This window comes from Mus musculus, chromosome 1 (genome assembly GCF_000001635.26).
Source record: "Mus musculus strain C57BL/6J chromosome 1, GRCm38.p6 C57BL/6J".
NCBI lineage: Eukaryota > Metazoa > Chordata > Mammalia > Rodentia > Muridae > Mus > Mus musculus.
In genome coordinates, this window is record NC_000067.6 from 83,314,030 (window position 1) to 83,331,081 (window position 17,052).

General features: G+C 41.2%; 1 protein-coding gene and 1 pseudogene across 5 annotated transcripts in view; one reads left to right on the forward strand and one right to left on the reverse strand.

Annotated features, from left to right (window-relative positions):
- Nucleotides 1–17,052, reverse strand: part of Sphkap (SPHK1 interactor, AKAP domain containing) — a 152,970-nt gene that overhangs the window by 58,588 nt on the left and 77,330 nt on the right. The gene's annotated exons all lie outside the window — the stretch shown is intronic.
- Nucleotides 421–2,193, forward strand: Gm6374 (predicted gene 6374; annotated as a pseudogene).

A 17,052-nucleotide genomic window follows, 5' to 3' on the forward strand; every position in this document is an offset into this window, starting at 1 on the left:
CCTGAGATTCCTCAACTACCTCTTCTGGTACTACAAGGCAGCCTAGAAGGCCATTCTGTTTTTCTGTTTCATCAAGGTTTTAGAAAGGACTAGGCTGGCCTGGGATGGAGGTACACACCTTTCATCTCAGTACTCAAAGCTCAGCTATTTGGAGGCCATTCTGATCTACATAGGTGAAGGTAGGGTTACAAAGTGAGATCCTGCTCCCCCCCCCCCAAAATACCAAGTGTGGTGGCTAGTTTCTAAGGCAACTTATACAAGATAGCATCATTTTGGAAGAGGAAACCTTAACTGAGAAAATGTCCTCATCAGATAGGCCTGTGGTGGTTTTACTGATTAATGATTGGGGTGAGAGGGGTCTATTCATTGTTGACACTGCTGCCTGTGGGTGGTCCTGGGTTCTATAAGAAAGCAGGAGGACCGCATGTGTTTCTCTATAATCCCGGCTGTAGCTGTGGCTGCTTCTGAGGATTCTCTTCTGTCATGGCCTTGGGAATAAGATGCCTTCGCCTGCTGCACCCTGCTTTTCGCAGTTACCATGCTGCTTTGACCAGACCTGTTTCAGAAGTTTCCATGAAGACAGTGAGTGGAAGACAACATGACCATAGGCAGTACTCAGCCTACCCAGCAGTACCAGTTCGCCATTTTGCAATCAAGAAAGCCAAAGCTAAAGGGAAAGGACAGCCCCAGGCCAGGGTGAACATTAATAGAGCCTTTGTTGAGGATATAATCAGCTTGGAAGAGGTGGATGAAGACATGAAATCTGTGATGGAAGCACTTAAGGATAATTTCAATAGGACTCTCAACATAAGGACTGCATCAGGATCCCTTGATCATATTACTGTGGTAACTGCTGATGGGAAGGTTGCTCTAAGTCAGATTGGCCAGATCTCCATGAAGTCGCCACAGGTGATTCTGGTGAATATGGCCATCTTCCCAGAGTGCACAGCTGCAGCTATCAAGGCTATAAGAGGAAGTAGAATGAATCTGAACCCAGAAGTGGAAGGAACACTAATTCGGGTACCCATTCCTAAATTAACCAGGGAACACAGAGAAATGCTGGTAAAATTGGCCAAACAGAACACCAACAAGGCCAAAGAAAATTTACGGAAGGTTTGCACTAATGCAATGAATAAACTGAAGAAGTCAAAGGACAAAACCTCGGAGGACACCATTAGACTCATGGAGAAGCAGATCAGCCAAATTGCAGACGACACGGTGGCAGAGTTGGACCAGCATCTGGCAGCAAGACCAAAGAACTCCTTGGATGAAAGTCAGCAGTCACAGCCGGACACCCAAGTCCCGTGTCTGCTCATGCCGTGGGTGGCAAGCTCGTGTCTGCACTGCCCTGACCATGCACTCGAGGCTGACACTGCTGTGCCTCCATCAGCCATTCAGTCTCCTGTTGCAATGCTCAGATTTATGGAATCTCTTCCTTGTTTCCGTGCACAGGCTTGTTCTGCTCTGAATCTCCCCTTGTGAATGTCTCTGTTGGCAGAGGACTTTTACTCTGACAGTGACCTTGACTATGGTGTCATTACAGCACTAGGGCCACTGTCAGGCTTAGCAGCTCCTCTCATCAACACAGGAGCCTCCTTTCAAACTGTGAATCATACCCTGCCCTTGTGTTAAACTCATTTGGATTAATGTGGGCCTTCAGTCTGACTGCCGATGATCAAGCCTAAATAAATTGGAAAATAACAACCACAGAAGAAAGATAGAGTGGTTTGGATGGAAGAACCCCAGAACTTGTTTATAAAGCAACCAAGAGCAGTGTTTTTGCCTCTGGGTTGTCCTCCCACATGCTGTTCATGTGGGCCAAGCTTCTGCTCCAAACTAGCCCTGTTTACTGTGCCATCTAGTTGCCCCCTCTGGGCAGTCTCTCTGCCTCCAGAGCTAGGTCCCGGTTTTGGCTGGGCTCCTCTTATTTCATCCTCTGTTTTTCTTTTCTGTTAGTCTATATCTTGAGAAAAATTACCAGAGAGAATGACACAGAGTACCGCTTGAAGTTGTCCGTGTATTTATGTTGTAAAAATTGGTAGCTGCTCACCAAATGCTTTCCTTCTCTCTCTCATTTCACTCTTGTCTCTATCAGCATTTATTTGGTAATGAGCTACTGTTTCTCCAGGGCCTGTCTCCCTGGCCCTTCTTTTTCTTTTAATTGTTGTGTGCCATGCCATAGCTTTTGTATAGATGTCAGGTCAGACCTCGCCCAGCTCTTGCACCATGTGGGGTCGTGGATGGTTCTTGACCTTGCACCAAGTACCCTCACCTGCTGAGTCACCTGCTGAGTCACCTCCCTTGCTGTACTGCAGCTTCCATGCCAAGTTAGGTTAGTCTTTCCCCTTCTCCTGCAGTCATTCATTCAATTATAATAAAGCTACTTTTAGGCAAAAATAAATAAATAAATAAATAAATAAATAAATAAATAAAGAAAGAAAGAAAGAAAGAAAGCAGGAGGAGCAAGCTAGCTACCCTTCATAGCCTCCGCGTGCCCCCAGATCCCTGCCTTGAGTTCCTGCCCTGACTTCCTTATACACTGGAGTGTGACCGGAGAGTTTAAAGCTGATATAAACCCTTTTGGCCCCAAGTTGTTTATGAGCATAGCATTTTATCACAGCAATAGAAACCCTGACTAAACTGTAAGGCAGGAACATTCTCACCTTCTGTTTGCTCAAGTACTGAGGGCTCAATTAGCTGATTCCCATTTGATTATCAGTAACTACTAAAAACATCAACATGTGCTCTCAGTTCTAGTAGAAGTGAATTTGTTTTATATTTTCAGGTAAAAACACGATTCATTGAAAAAAAATCAGAAATTATGCTTACAGAACATAAAATAAACTCTACAAACCAGGCAAGGAATTCAAAGGACAGCACTTTATTTCATATGCTTTGTTAAAGTCACCTTGGCTTGGAAATTGACAGGGTCTCCTGAGGTCTGAGCTAGACAGTCATCAGACCTTGGATCAGACAGACAAGCCCCTATTCAGTTACACATTATCTAACCAAGGGCCTCAGGTCCAGAATGGTGAGCAATCTATCTCCATCACTTTTAAGCCCTTAGGGACATGTTTGTTTTCCCCGAGTCGTATGCCAGTGTCAGAGTTCACTTGGAAAATAGATTCTGCTGTGTATTTAGAACTATACATGAATTCACAAATTATTCACGCCCACAGCCACTAGACTGGAAGACTGAGCTGTTAATCACACAGGAGCAGCTGGGATTCTATGTTTCTAAACGCTACCCAACAAGCTATGTGGGTGAAGAGTTGAGAAACATTAATATTATAGCCATTTGAAAGATTTAAATTCAGTGTTTTCTTAATTATCTTTGGAATTTTTTTTGTATTTTCAATTTCAACCCATTTCTCAGTTCAGATATTTTATGTTTTATTCATTCAAATTTTAATGTTTTTGTGGGTTTCAAATTAAGGAAAATCGGTTGGATTCTGACTGTAAAACCATGAAACACTCACAGTTATTTTCTTCTAAAAATATTTTTGCATTTCTCCCTAATGCGGACATTAAAGTAACATTAGGGTTGTATGCACTTGCCTTTGGCTCTATCTGCATTGCCTAGAGTTTTCTGCCTATTCTTTTTGTTCAATGAATTTCTTCCTATTTCCAAACAATACGAAAACTCCATCATCCATGGAATCAAATCGTGGCGTTTAGTTTTCCTCACCACTGACTAGCAATAGCTCTGCCTTCTTTTGGCTACCTCCTTCATTCATGACTTTGATGCTAACAAGTCACACCCAAGAGAGGAGACAGAATGAGAACTTTCCCCACATGTATGGGAGATCTGTTCATTGTATGCTTTATGTAAACAACATCTATCATGTAGCATTAGCTATATTAACCCATCTTAGATATTCTCTAAGTGACGCAGTGCCAGCTGTGGTGGGCCAGTCTGGTGCTGCTTGTATCCTGCAGTTAAAACTGGTTCATCAAGGTGTGGCTGCCCCAGCGAGCAGATGCTCACATGTGCAAGTGATGCCATATGAAATCTCTCCCAATTTAACTCCTTACACACACACACACACACACACACACACACACACACACAGCCTTTATATAAAAGTCTAGAGCTTGTAATGGGACTGTGGAGGGAGTAAGTTGGGACTGAAGATTTGAGAGCAGGTTGCAGGGAGGGGGAGGAACCCTAATGGACCAGAACCACGTAGCCAGGAGAAACAGTAACAAGGGGCTTTATAGCTGGGGAATAAGTTAGTATAGCCCTGGATCTGTGTAATTTAGGCATTTGGCTTGTAAATAAAATATCTGGAGTGTTTGTCTTTTATACCACAGGCTTATTAGAACTTTAACTTCCACAACAGCCAGCATTATTATTATTATTATTATTATTATTATTATTATTACTTCTACTTCTACTTCTTCTTCTTCTTCTTCTTCTTCTTCTTCTTCTTCTTCTTCTTCTTCTTCTTCTTCTTCCTCCTCCTCCTCCTCCTCCTCCTCCTCCTCCTCCTCCTCCTCCTCCTCCTCCTCCTCCTCCTCCTCTTCTTCTTCTTCTTCTTCTTCTTCTTCTTCTTCTTCTTCTTCTTCTTCTTCTTCTTCTTCTTTCCTCCTCCTCCTCCTCTTCCTCCTCCTCCCTTCTTCTAACTGCTTCCTGTGTTGTAGGCTGAGATCACATCAGTTCTCCATTTCTGTGATTAATGAGAAACATTTTGATTCCTGATTTGTTGGTCTGTTTATTTCTATTGCTCTATGAAGATTGCTACATACAGATTCTGACTTTCCATCTTCATGGGTTTAACTACCAAAGTAGGATTTCTGGTTTAGGTAAGTACATTGGAAACTTCAGTGTAACAGCCATTTGCATTTCCTATTTAACAGGTAGGAACAATTTAAACCACAGCGACCATGCATAAGAATAGCATTTCTTGCAATCCATATCAGTGGTTGTTTGAATAAGAATGGTCCCTATGGGCTCATATATTTGGACATTTAGAAAATGGTGCTATTTTAAAGGCTTAGTAAGTATGGCTTTATTGAAGTATGGCACCAGGAGATGGGCTTTGCAGTTTCAGAAGGCCACACCAGGCCCAGTGGCTCTCTCTTCCTGCTGCCTATGGATCTGGATGTAGAACTCTCAGCTACTCTCCAGGATCATGTCTGCCTGCATGCTGCCATGCTTCCCACCTAATTACATGCATTCTTCTATAAGAGTTGCCATGGTCATGGTGTCTCTTCACAACAACAGAACATGACTAAGACACTAATGAACCTTTGCAGCCCCTACAAATGTTTGCAGAAATCATACAGCAGCACAATTCAGAGGATGCTGGAAAGGTCTCCTGCCTCCACTTTTAATCCAGCTTGTTTGTTAATACATTCAAACCATATATACCAGTTTGCCATTGTAGTTCATCAATGTTTACTATAACTTGGTGAACCATCATGAACCATCATGAACTTCAGCTCCTTTTTCTTCTATTACATGAGGTAAAGATGTCTTTTATTTATTTTTTCCTAAGTTTTCTTTTTTTTATTATCTTTTTAAAAATTTTTTTATTTTATTTTATTTTAATTAGGTATTTTCTTCATTTACATTTCCAATGCTATCCCAAAACTCCCTCATACCCTCCCCACCCCCAACTCCCCTACCCACCCACTCCCACTTCTTGGCCCTGGCATTCCCCTGTACTGAGGCATATAATGTTTGTACGACCAATGGGCCTCTCTTTCCAGTGATGGCCGACTAGGCCATCTTCTGATACATATGCAGCTAGAGACATGAGCTCCGGGAGTACTGGTTAGTTCATATTGTCGTTCCACCTATAGGGTTGCAGACCCCTATAGCTTCTTGGGTACTTTCTCTAGCTCCTCCATTGGGGGCCCTGTGATCCATCCAATAGCTGAATGTGAGCATCCACTTCTGTGTTTGCTAGGCCCCGGCATAGCCTCACAAGAGACAGCTATATCAGGGTCCTTTCAGCAAAATCTTGCTAGTGTGTGCAGTGGTGCCAGTGTTTGGAGGCTGATTATGGGATGGATCCCCGGGTAAGATAAAAAATTCAGGTGACAGCAGATGCTGGTGAGAATGTGGAGAAAGAGGAACACTCCTCCATTGTTGGTGGGATTGCAAGCTTGTACAACCACTCTGGAAGTCAGTCTGGTTGTTCCTCAGAAAATTGGACATAGTACTACCAGAAGATCCAGCAATACCTCTCCTGGGCATATATCCAGAAGATGTCCCAACCGGTAAGAAGGACACATGCTCCACTATGTTTATAGCACCCTTATTTATAATAGCCAGAAGCTGGAAAGAACCCAGATGCCCCCTCAACAGAGGAATGGATACAGAAAATGTGGTACATTTACACAATGGAGTACTACTCAGCTATTAAAAAGAATGAATTTATGAAATTCCTAGGCAAATGGATGGACCTGGAGGGCATCATTCTGAGTGAGGTAACCCAATCACAAAAGAACTCACATGATATGTACTCACTGATAAGTGGATATGGGCTAATAAGTTTCTGGGCTAAGAAACTTAGAATACCCAAGATATAAGATACAATTTGCAAAACACATGAAACTCAAGAAGAACAAAGAACAAAGTGTGGACACTTTGCCCTTTCTTAGAATTGGGAAAAAAACACCCATGGAAGGAGTTACAGAGACAAAGTTTGGAGCTGAGACGAAAGGATGGACCATCTAAAGATGTCTTTTAAAAGTTTTTAATTATTGGTTTTCCACCATCCTTCCTTCCTTCCTTCCTTCCTTCCTTCCTTCCTTCCTTCCTTCCTTCCTTCCTTCCTTCCTTCCTTCTTCCCTCCCTCCCTCCCTCCCTCCCTCCCTCCCTCCCTCCCTCCCTCCCTCCCTTCCTTCTTTCCTTTCTTTCTCTTTTTATTTCTTCATTTTTAAACCATCTCTCATGTTCTTGCCACATTTTTAAAGTTTCTTTTCCAGGTTTGTATGTTTTTCTTTTTGACAATGAGAGGTTTCAGATTTTTTTTCATTATTTCCATTTATAAAAATTTGGAACTCTCATGTCCCTCATCCTATCTCCTGAAACAGTGAGTTTTAAAATGGTGACTGTCAGTTTTGAGGATGCTATTTTGTATTGTATATGGGTCCCCGGAAGTGCTCTATATCCAAACTCAGCATTTGCTCCCTCTAGTGAAAAGAGGCAGTGTCTCTAGCAGGTATTATATTTGGCACAAAATACCCTCATGATATTTATTGATTTTATTTTTAGAGGTTTATTATATAGCAAATTATTACCACTATGAATGTTCTGTTTTGTAAACAGCCCAGGTAAATTCTTTCTTTGCACAGCAAAGGAATGCATTGCATGGCTATTGGGTAACACATCTAGAACAGGAGATAAATGGCTGTTGAGAGCTTGAAGCACAGATAGGAGCCTCAGGAGCCAAGTTTCAGGCCAATGAGTTCTGTTTAGATTCCATTGTTGTCACACTGGTAAATGCCACTTACACTGTAGCCACAGACTGATGTGTTGTCTATATATGTTAGGTTCTGTACTGCCCCTCCCTTTAGTGTTTTTGTTATGAACAGGAGGATGTGATTGGCTAAGGTCAGGCCAAGTACGTAGGCAAAATGGAGAGAGAATACCTACCTACCTGTATTTTTAACTATGGTGAAAATTAACCCTGACTGATTCCCTAAACCTAGGGAGGGTTTCATAAGCTTAGCAGACAAAAAAACTTCCATGTATCATGTGCCTCACCCCCCCCCCCCAGCAGCAGTGTGATGGTTAATAGTACAGATAAATGTGACTCAGTCATTGCATGTCCTACTAGCTAGTACTGTCTGAAGGTGCTTCTGCAAGGTATTAGCTCTTAAATTAGTGGATACAGTAAAGCTTTTGGGACTCCACAATGTGGGTGAACATGACTCATTCCACTGAGGATTCAAGAAGAACAAAAAGGCAGAGGGAAAGGACATTTCTCTCTGTTGAATGATGGTCTTCCATGGTTCTCAGACAGGAATCTACAATGTCAGCTCTCAGATTGTGGAACCACATTATGGCTTGCTTATGTCTCCATCTTACAGATAGCTGAACTTCTATCTACTATAACTGTTATTCATCATATTTTTATAAAGCATCATCAATTGTTCTTCATACTAGACATTCATGAAGGTGAGAACCATAGTATATTTATTATGTACACACTAACCTAAGCATATTGAGAAGCTGTTTTTGAAGGTTTCATTGCATTTCTCCTAGGGCCAGACAGCAATGCATACCATCTCACATGCACCTTTTGAAGTATATTAGGGATGCCTATCAGGATGAAGGGTTGGTGTTCTTTTATTCTTTATCTAAATGGGTTGTGTTTACAGAAGGCATAACTTATGATGGTAGGCCTAATGTAGCATAGCCTCTATTTGGGTCTTGGGCCACATTCCTTGGAAACGCCATACCATGTAACAAGTCTAGATTACTTCAAGATCCGGTGTCCCAGTGGCCATTTGGCAACATAGAGACAGAGGAGGCTCAGTTGTTGGACGTTTCAGAAATCAGACACATGACCGAGCAAACATTCAGATGACTTCTCCATCAGACTTCCCAGTAGTTAAGTTGATGCCTGCTAAAGTCAGTCTTGGAGTTTTCCAGCTGCATCTCTGAGCAGGAATAAGCACTCATTTTGTCCTGTTTCTGAACACATTATTCACAGGATTTGGAAACAGAGTTAAAGGGTTTATGCTATCAAATGTTGGGGTAACTCAATGTGCTTTTACAATGACTAGAACAGGTAATCAGAGAACTGTAAGTTTCTAGTCATAAAAAAGAAATTTAAGAGCATCTAGTCAAAATTAAGTATCTTAAAGAAGTGAAAATTCTCCCAAATGTCTGACCCAGCACTTAACAGCTCACTGACTGAATAGTAAGGAACCTTTTCCTCCTTGAAATGTGAGGGAGATTTCTGTCTTTCTGGAATACCCCATGGAAATTACTGCCTTAGAACAAAGCTTGCAATTCATATTCTATATTCTAATGGAGGATGGAGTCAGGACTGAAGAGCTTTGGGATCACAAATGAGACCTTGTATACTGGGAAGGGTCAGTCTTAGAGGTGATGCCTGAATGTGTATGTGTGAGTATGTAAGTATTAAGTTAGAAGCGGAGAGAATGTTTACATGCTTCAGCTCCTCTATGAGTGAGTTCAGTAAATGTCACATCACCAGATACTCTTATTCTCATTTAAAGTTTTCAGATGCAAAAATAAATAAATAAATAAATAATCAACAAGCTCTGCCTTAATGACCCATAGTTAATGAGGAGAGAGACATGTAGGAAAGAGACAGCTCCCCTACATTAAGGTCACAGACACAGAGTTAGGTCAGAAACACAAAGTGGAAAGCAGCAACAGTAACACCAAGGGAGGCTTATGTTCATTTTATAAAAATCACTCGGTAGGTAGACACGTATGAAGTGCTGCAAGTTTATCCTCAACATGTCTTTAATGAACCCCTGTACCTGTTAGACAAGCATAATTCTTCTCAAGTGAGTTGTACTTTTTTGGGGGAGTGGGTGGGTTTCGAGACAGGGTTTCTTTGTATAGCCCTGGCTGTCCTGGAACTCACTTTGTAGACCAGGCTGGCCTCAAACTCAGAAATCCGCCTGCCTCTGCCTCCCGAGTGCTGGGATTCAAACTGTGTACCACCATAAATGCATAAAGAAAAAATTTTATAATATGCATGAATAAAGTATCTGTAGGTGCAAAACGCCTGCAATGGATATAAACCAGTGAGATTCAGATCTATGGTTTCTGTTCTATATTACCATCCATAATAAAGTTAGTATGAATTATTTAAGGTAATGCCCTCAACACAATCTGATATCATTGTATAAGCCTACCCTCCTCCTTTCTCCGTATACCCTCTCTCTACTTCCCTCCCTCCTGTACCCTTCCTTTTTCTATTAATGACTATGTATTCTTGCCAATCAAGTTTATATTCAGCATGAGATAATCAGTGTTATCAGGGAAAAATGAGATCATTGTATTCTAAAGCCAAGACATTTTTTTTTGAATACCCAGAAGTTGAAGCTATGAGCATCACAATCATGATCATAGCTCCTAGGTAATAATTCAATGCCTCTCAAAGTAGCAAGAAGTCCACTGTGGAGGTAAACAGACATTGTATTGCAGCATCACAAAAAATGGATCTCAGAGATGAGGAGATTTTTATATTATTTTTCTTCTGCTACAAGCGTGATAATGTTTTAACACTCAATCTTTCGATATATGTAGATGTGTCTGTTTTTCAGAACTAGCAATGACTTAGAGTACATAACCCTCCCGGTGAAGAATTTCTTTAAGCCTAAGTCCTAGAAACTGGGGAATTCTCCTTATCACAAGTCTTTGAGTTGCCGAGGTCCTGGTTTCTTCTTCTGATAGTGTAACACATGCTTGAACCCCTTCCTGGAATATAAGACACATATGAAATCTTTTCCACCACTGCCTTTGTGATTTCCAAAAGTTCACGATTCACAGGCTGTAGTAAAGAGGGAAGGCAAATTAGAGTTTACATGACTAAAAATACCGTCAGTAATTACAGCTTTGAGAAAAGGAGCTAGAGGCACACAGAAACCATTGTATTTCTTGCAAAAGATGCCACCTTACTCTTCCAAGGGAGAAGGAGGCAGCAGTGCACCTGTCTAGTTTTATCAAACTTTAGTCATGGAAGATGCCATGGAGTGATTTCATAGGGCACTGGTGTGATGCCTGGCTACACACCAGTGTAGCCAGAAGGAGAGGCTGATAGTAACAGAAAACCAAGCATTTATGTGAAACAATAGCAGGATATGTGGGAACTTAGTATGGCAAGGCCATTCTGAAAAAAGTGTCAATATAAGCAATAAGTAAATCTGTAAGTGGAAAGTAGCGACACCATGGAGATGAGAGACAGACCATTTGAAGACTCGCCTGGAGAGTGAAGTTTTCCCAACACAAAAATGCAAAAGCTCTGAGAGATTTTTCAAATGCAACCCTGCTTCAAACTAAACCATCAATCCAGAGAAGTGGTGTTTAACTTCGTAATTGCTGCCTTTGCTTTAGAACAGATGACGAATAGTGTATATAAAATCAAATATTTCAGGTTTGTAGCCCATAGATTTTCTGTTGTATTTACTCAGAACTTCCACCTGACCCCTCCTCTCTCTCTTTATATATATAATCTGTGTATGTGTGTGTGTGTGTGTGTAAAGAGGACAGATTTAGATCGAATGGAATAGATGGGATTGTGTCTCAGAAAAACTTAATTTTAAAAACAGTATGTTGGACCAGTTTAAAGATGTAGTGTAGTATACTTCAGTAACAGTAGTGTAGTAGTGTACTTCAGTAACAACATCTCTAGGAAATCATGGACATACGATCATAAGGTCATAGCATTTCAATTTCCCAATTAGGTGCAGTGGTTTAAATGAGAACAGCCCCTATAAGTTTGAATAGTTAGTCTGCTGTTAGTGGAACTGCTTGGGGAGGACTAGGAAGTATGGTCTTGTTGGAGGAGACAAGCTACAGGGGTGAGCTTTGAGGCCTCAAAAGCCTCATGACATCCCAGTGCAAGCTGCCTTTTGCTTGCATTTGAAATGCGAGTTTTCAGCAGAGCTTGCGGCCATGCCTTTGCTCTGCAATCGTGGCCTCTAACCTAGAACACTTAGACCAATTAGGTATTTTCTTTTAATGGTATTTTGTCACATCAATAGTAAAGTAACTGAAACAGAAGCTGACATAGCCAGGAAGGGATTTCTTGTCCTTGTCACTAACTGAAAAATCTGAGTTAAGGTACCAAATCTATCACCATGTGATCTCAGACAAACTATTAACTTTCAGCACTGCACATTCTTCTACAATTGAGGAACTTGATGATGTTTCCATAAGAATTCAGTGCCATAGCACTAATAGAAATACTTCATAGGGGAAGGCATTGCTCGAACAGTTACAGTTGGTAATAGGAGACAGTAACAAAAGAAACATTCCCAGAAAAACACTTGAAGGGAATAATCATAGAGTTCTGAAATCCCTCAACAGCCACTTACCTAGCTAAGGGAGTGGTGTATCCCTGGGTGATACAGCCTGCCTCCCAGCCCTAGTCCAGCAACTTGTTTACTGGGAACTTATAGCTGCACAGAGCTTCTTGGTCCAGGAAACCAGTTCAGAAACTTCTGTCATTATTACTGATAAACCTTTTGTTCATTGGAAAAGAAACAGACCAGTCGGTGTGTCCAGTCACTCGTCTCATTTATCATTAAGGCATAAAGAAACAATGGGCAGTCTGGAAAAACCCTAATAAATGATGTTCACAGGGTAGAGAGCTTTCAAATGTAGCAGCAGCCAGGAAGTCATCGCTCCATCTGCCTCTAAAGTCCATGTCTGTTGTAGGCAGTGCATAATGATTGCTTCATTGCATTGAAAAACTCTAAAGATTAATATGCCTAATAGTGGTCTTGCCATTAATGACACACTATGCTTAGACACAAGAGACAAGTGAAAAGAGTTGATTGTGACTGGAGAGCTTGAGGCAGGAGGATTTTCAAATGAGCTTCGGTGGCATTGTGAAACCTGAGATTATTCAAACAACATGGCCACTATAAAAGCAATCAAAGAGAAATAATTCCACAGTTGATTTCAAGTGAGCTTTCAACCTGTATACATTTTCCATAATTATCAAACTGTCTGGAAACTGTGAAAACCGATTCTGTTGGATGACCTAAGAGGAAAATGCACCACGATATATTTTGGTTTGCCTGACAGAAACTGTCAGGTCAATTCACTTCACATTTTTAACACATAGCATACAAATATTGTTTATTGTAATAAATCACTTATTGCTTTGTTGTTCTCAAACAATGTGATGTGAGCTTTCCTACCCTGCAGGAATCCATTGTTTCTGCCTTGTCTGGTGTGTCCCATGGATTGTTCTTTCAGCAGTTTCTTAATTGCCCATCATTGATTAATTTTGAAAAGTACTTTCTTATCCTAAGAACACAGTGAATGCTAACCCCCACATTGGTGTCCTGGCTTATGAACAGGGCTCAATTATTTTCTTTATAATTGCTTCAAATCAAAGTGATTTTTTTTCTATGTAAAGAACAAGAAGTTTGGGCTAGATAGGAAAAAGGGCATCTACTCAGACAAACTGGCTGCCAGAAGAAAAACAGTGAATAAAGTTGAGTCTCTAAGAGCCTGTGACATTGATTGATGTGACATTGATTGATGAATTCTCTTTGACATTTTCAAGGTAAACCAAAAATATATTCTTACATTCTCTTAGGCCATCTAACAGAACGGTAGCAATCTGCTGAGTCAACAGAACCTATACTGAGGGCCAGAGTGAACCAATGCATGTGTGCACATGCAGCAGAAATAGGCTGTTCTCACCTATTAAGCAGTCTCACTCTCCTTCAACACTACAATGCCAAGAACAGCGAGTAAGCTTCTGTAAAGAGTCTTAACTTTGGAGAGATATTTTGAGCTCACACATTTCCAGCCACTTTGGGATTTGTGGGAAGAATTATAAGTCTTAGCTGTGTGTGTGTGTGTGTGTGTGTGTGTGTGTGTGTGTGTGTGTGTGTGTGTGCATGTGCCAGGCTCTAGCTTTGATTATGTCAATGTTATTAGAAACTGCAGTGAAATTTCCTTAGTGAATATTTCCCAATCCGTAATTTTCTGGTTCAAAAATACATAAAAGTTCTGGTTATTCAAGGAGTGCAAGCCTCAGTTTTCTTTTTCTGCAGATTGAGGGAATGGTTATGTTGGAATACAGGAATGGCAAACAGAGAGAGTATGGCTCCTGTGAGACAAAGAACAAGCCTGCTTTAGGTACCTAGTGCCTGTCATCACTAGCATGCCTTTATCTCTGAGCATCTGCAACTAACACCACATCACAAGACAGTGCACACAGTGCCAGAGGATACACTTGGTGGTTCATTTTGTGGGCTTATTTTTAGAGGAGATCCTTTACAAATAAGCAGTTGGCAGGATACAGTTACTTCTAGCACATGCTTTGGACACTGCATGTGGCCTTTTAAACAAGAGAATTCTGAAGTTGAACTCCGTATTTTAGAACCCCTAACTCTTTTTTGTTTTTCATTTGTTTTTTGCTTTTTCTTCCTGCAAAATTTGCAATTCTCTGCATAGTTGTTGTTTACAAGATGCTATTTCTTGGGCACACTATGTGCTTTACTCATGAAAGGACACAGTTCCAGGTCTATTAGGGGAGTGTGCGGATCTCTGAGAACCAGATCCCTAGTAATGTAAGAAAAGTTAGCAAACATTGTGAAAACACCATTTTAATCCTTAAAGAATGATCTAAAGGTCACAGAGAGTACAGGTAAACGTTTATTCAAGAGACTCCACTAAAACTAGCCTAAAACTGACTGTACCCTTGTAGCCCAGATTCTGTGGTCTCTTATTCACACTGGGGGTAGTGCACATGGGCATCTGTGTTTAGGAAAGGGTGCTTCATTTATTCTAGGGCTCCCAGTGAGAGTTCCTGGGTATCACTGGGAGTCAGAGATCACCAGAGTTCTCCATACCCTAAAGTATTAAATAAAAGATGATACAGTTATTATTCAGGAAGGTCAGAAACTGACCTTTCTCCATGTATGGTGTGCCTGTAAGGCTGAAGTATTACCCTAGCCATGAGTTAGGGGAATAGTAAGACTCACATGTCATTTCTTCCATCTCACTGGAAGAGTTTCCACACCAAGATAAGCCAGCTGAGTACCAATGGATAGCACCCTCATTTCCTACCAGCCCATGTTTACAAGTTACTTGGAGAACCATAAATTGTAACCTTTATCCATTTTTCCAGTTAAGTGATTTTACTACTTAGGTGAAGTTAATAGACAGATTGAAGCAAAAGATCATGGGATAGATGGAAAAGCCAATGGAAGACTCATCTCTGCACTCATACCTACCCTGTACACCCACCCCTCACTCAGCCATTCCGCATTTCCAGGTTTTTCCAGGGGCAAATGAACCTCATAGTGAGGACTGTTAGCTGAGATACAATGACTCCTCCTGGCTTAAGCTGGCTCAGAGAAGGTTCGAAGGTGGAGCACAGAGTTTAGATGTTGCACAGAGACACTCTCAATGGTTCAGCTTTGACCTCCAGCTGTCAATCCACACTAGGGACATTCTGAAAAATTCTGTGTGGTAGATATTGATGTAAGATTAAGAATATCATCATGTTTATCTGAGGATTCATAAAGAAAAGTGTCAAAGGTATGAGAATTAGCCCAGATGGGGCTGCTGGATTGCAGCAGCCAGAGTTTGAAATCCTGCTCATTCTCTCAGTTTCCTGTATGCTGACAAATACATGGGGGAAGCACACTGTTTGGGGCAGGACCTTTGTATACCAGATAGTCAACAAATGGTGCCTCCATTGGATAACCAAGTTGTGTTTGACACTGCTACAAAGACCCTCATTTTATCCAGCCAGAACAGCTGGCTCTATGTGGCTGGATAGGAGTGTATGATGGAGAACATGGTGAAGAACATCCACCAGCAAAAGGAATCGTGTGTGCCCATTGTCATGTGGAGTAGGGTGCCATTACCAGATGACCTCAGACTTCCCTTCCAGCAGTGTCTCCAGGCAGTCGTTCCTATCCACACCACCCACCCTCCATAATGGCTGCACTCCTGGTTTTCCTGCTTCAGACTTCATTCAAAATATTCCTATTGCTTGGTGTTGTCTTTGCACTACAAGTCTCTTTCTCTAAATCCTACATACTTTGCAAAGTGTGCCTCAAGTTAAAGTCCACCCCATGGTTTTTTTCCTCAAATTCTTTAAAATTAATCAGATTAAACATAATTATGACTTGTTTTTTTCCCATTTCTTTAGTGTTATTTAGCCTAGAAGAGATTGCTTCATTGCAAATAGTTTTTTTCATATAGTATGTTCTGATTATGGTTTTGTTTCCCCTAGTTCCTCACAAATCCTTCCCACCTCCTGCCCCACCCCACATCACATGCTTTCTTGCATTATCTCATTAGAAAGTAAATGGGGATCTAGAAAAATAAAACAAGATAGAATAAAATAACATAAAACCACACTAGAATAAGACAAATCAAAGAAACAGTTAAAACAAAAGCCAAAGAAAAAGCACAAGAAACACATGTAGATGTAGAGACGTACATCCACACACTGAGAAATACCTTAAAAACACAAAGCCAGAGAGCACAATATATAAACAAAAGTAAATACATTATTTTCTTTCTCCAACCCAGTCCTTGCCATGTTCCCTATTCTCTCTCAAATTTATGCCTCTTTTACCAATCAGAATTGAATGACAAATTAGGGTGTTTAACCCTGGGAAAAACTTTTCTCCAAGTTGCCTGTGGTTCTTCGTCTGAGGGTGGAGTCCATGGAATTTTTCTTTTCCATGTAACATGGTGTTGATGTTGCTATTGTTTGGGTCTTGTTTTGGCAGCCATGTTGTTGAGGCATCAGGGGTATGGCGTCTCTCTTTACCCTTAGCTCTTAACTACAGTTTTACAGTCTTTGTCTGGTCCATGTATTTTTCTATTACATTGGTACCAATGCACTTGAAGTGGTGCTACTGATCAAGCCCAAGACTTTAGGTAATCATTCTATCAACTAAGCCATAGTCACAGCTCTATCTGGGAACAGTTTCTATACAAATGTTGACATTTTTAAATTTATACATAATAACCCAAAAGCTAAATATCTAGAAACTTCTGATTCTCCTCTCCTCTCTCTCTCTCTCCCTCTCTCCCTCTCTCCCTCCCTCCCTTCCTTCCTCCCTCCCTTCGCCCCTCCCTCCCTCTCTCCCTGTCTTCCTCTCTTCTTCCTTCCCCCTCACTCTGTGTGTGTATGTGTGTCTGTACATGGCTGTGTTCTTGCATGCATGGGTACTTATTAGTGCATCTACATATGATTATTCGTGTGCATGAATAATCCACAGGCCAGAGCACAACTTCAGAGTTGGCTGGGCTAGGCTGGTTACCCAGTGGCCTCAGCAAACCACCTCTCTGCATCCCCATTGCCAGGATTACAAGTGTCTGCTATCAGGCTGGGTAGAAGG